Consider the following 3,270-nt stretch of genomic DNA (forward strand, 5'->3'; position numbering starts at 1 on the left):
CCCCTTTCCTCAACTATAGAGACGCTTCTGCCTAGCAAATAGCCAGGCCCCTCCTCTGACAACGCGCAATAACTTGGGCTCTTCGGGCACTCGGTAACAAGACTCCTTGAGAGGAATGACCGGGAATATGTCAAGTAGTGCTCTTTGAAGAATAGAATTAGATTGCGTCCGAGGCGGAAGGGAAGCGTTTCACGTGACGACTCCTTGTAAGAACGAGCTCCCATGGCCCGACTTAACATACTGACACGGACTATAACTTCCGAATCGGGAAGACGGAAACATATCACCTTTTAACTGAGAACCTTCACCGTTGAATGAACAGCGAAACCGGTAAGTCGACTGTTGGAAGTCGACTGTTGTTGAGGCATATCTAAAGAAAAAGCTATTCATCGTGTTTAACACTTATGTCGAGTGCGCCAGCAAAACGACTGTTCAGTATCATTCACTTGGAGGCGCACAAGGCTGTTGCGGTGTAAACAGGAAGATCTGAGTTTTGGTACATACACTCTAAATACATTGACGACGAATGACTGCCTCAAGGTATTGAAAAGTAATGTCGAAGTAATTTCATTACTTTTGGAAAGTCATTGTAATGTAATGTCATTCCAGAGGCCGGATCTTTAGGCAAATGTCTATTTTGTTCCTTTGGCTCCTATCGTGCCTTTTCTCTAGATGAACACGAATCATGAGTTAAGAAGCGTTTTAGGTGTGGTTTTATAGTGCCTGTAAATGCCTATTTCGGCGATTGAGCCTAAATTACCGTTTCCCGCCTATAAATTCCTATTTTTTACTTTTTTGGCTTCGCTACCCCAAAATGACTTGTTCTGTTTAGTTCTAATTTCAAGCAAACTGTTTTTCATCTTGCTGCAATACATGGCAACAGGCTGCTCTAATCTCTGTCCCGAGATCCACCACAAAGATCTTTGTTTTTTTCTTCAAAGCCAAGGCGCAAACAGCGCCTTCCTTCAAGTAGAAGGCCCTTCCCGCCCTTACCCACGAATCGTCCTTTGCTTTCTCCCCCTTCTCGCCTCACCCGAGAGGAGCGGGTTTGTTGCCTTAACGTGTCTGGACAGTGTGGAGCCCGGGAGCTGCCTGGAGGCTTAAAGCCTGGATCTGGATGCTGCTGTACCCCGTTTCACCCTAAATGGACCTTAGTGGATGCTGGGAGTGTCCCGGCCAGTCGACCGCTGGGAGTATTTCAGCGTGTCGCTCCGCCCAACTGGAGTAGTATTGGATTGGCTGAGATGGCTCGTCCTATTCGCTGCGGTTCATTGAAAAATCGGGAAACGGAGCGTAATGCCCACCGAAAAGTCTTTTTTTTTCTTTTCTAGTGAGCGAAGGATTCCCCCACCAAAGCGGAGGCAGCTGCAATCAGCCTAGCCCAGCACCACGCGTCCGAGTCGTTACGCAGCATAATATGTGACCCCAAGGCGGCTATCCTCAGCTTCAGCTCAGGTCGCGTCTCTCGATCGGCAACAGAGATCCTAACATTCAAATCTTCCATCATCCCTCCAATCACAAACCCAATCACATTAATCTGGTCCCCGGCTCACGAGGGGGTCGGCGGTAACGAGGCGGTAACAAGGCGTCCCACGCCGCGGCCCCAGATGCGACTCGCCGGGCCGGGAGATGCGCGGCGGTCGGCGGAGACGTTACGATTGTTAACGAGCCGAGGGATCTACCATGGCATAAGGAACCACTTCGTGGTTTCCATGACATTACACAACACTACAGATTACAGCGCCAGATATACCCACCACCACATAAGCCACTCAACTGAACAGACGCCGACAAGTATTACGGCGCCAACTTCAGACGAATACCCTCCCTAACCCCGCGACACTCAGACACTACGTACCGGACCTACACAAGGCCCGATGCACCAAGTGCTACGATCCAACAAAAGACGCCGACGAACACAACAAGGCCACGATCGGACATATATTCTGGTCCTGCCCGGCCAATTCCTCACCCTCTTCCCTCACACGACATTTGACACAACGAAACACTCAGTGGACACCCTGCTGCTCAGCTCCGACTGCGTTGTCCAACTAGCTGCGGTCACAAGAGCCGAGCAAGTCGCCGCCCGGCCCAGTCCGTCCGGCGACTCTGCAGGGGAGGCACCACGCCGGCCGTAGGAGGAGGGAACCAAAGTTCCGGATCTTATTAGGCTTTAATAAAGTTTATTCTTTCTCTCTCTAGTAAGCCAGCGCGTGTGTCTGTGTGTATGTGCGTGTGCGTATGTGCGTGTGCCTGTGCGTGCGTGCCAGCCCGCATGTGAGGTGAAGGAAATAGGAAGCGCGCGGTTTGCTCCTTTCGCGTCCGCGTCGGTGTCTAACGTTATTGTGTCCTGTGGTCTGCGATTTGCTGCTCTTTGCTTTCGCTGCCTGAAACATCTCAACAATGCAAAAAACGAAGGTCCCAAAGAGCGTGCTGATTCGGCAATGAACCCAACATTCCTTTTGATACTCGACCGACGGAGATATGGTCTTCTGTCAACCGTGAGGGAAGCAGGTAGAAAGACACCCTTCGATACCTTGTTTCGGAGAAAAACTAAAACTTGGATCAAACGACGATCTAGCGAATGAAAACGAAACCACGGCCTTTCATCGAATGATGCTGTAGCGAATGGCAGCTTCGTTTCCCCTGATCGACAGCGAGGGGTAACCGCGCCAGTTTAAAAGTCTAGCTTGTCACCGCCGAAAAGCAGCCTATTCGCTAAAATGGCATTCGCAAAACACGTTCGTCCACTCAAATATTTTCTAATCGATGAAACGTCATTCGCTCATATAATATGGACCAAGAAAAATACCCGTATCTTTATTAAAGAGATTATGTAGATTTATTTATTTCATTTCATTTCATTTATTGTACCCTTATATCGCCGTCAGGGGGCTTTACATAAGGGGGGACAAACAGCAATATATGTTAAAATTCACAAATAAAACACACACAAAAAAACAAAAAACAATTTAGGTTAATTACGTGTAAAGAGCGGCAAGTGCGGCTCGAAAAGCGCTGGGCTCTTCTATCGTTACAATGTTATCGGGGAGTGAATTCCTGTCGGTAATAGACAGCTGTAAAGGTGAAAACTTGTAGATAATAATAAATAAAATATACACCAACCAAATCCTCGTTTAAAGGCGGAATCCTACGTTTCGAGACCAGCTCGGTCTCTTCTTCAGGGGTTGACTGTGGCTATGGCCGTTGAGGAGCAGTAGTCTGTTTTCTTCTTCTTCTACGGCAGTGTCTATCGTTTTGCATTGGTGA

This window comes from Ixodes scapularis, unplaced genomic scaffold (genome assembly GCF_016920785.2).
Source record: "Ixodes scapularis isolate PalLabHiFi unplaced genomic scaffold, ASM1692078v2 PGA_scaffold1__304_contigs__length_218370807, whole genome shotgun sequence".
Classification (NCBI taxonomy): Eukaryota; Metazoa; Arthropoda; class Arachnida; order Ixodida; family Ixodidae; genus Ixodes; species Ixodes scapularis.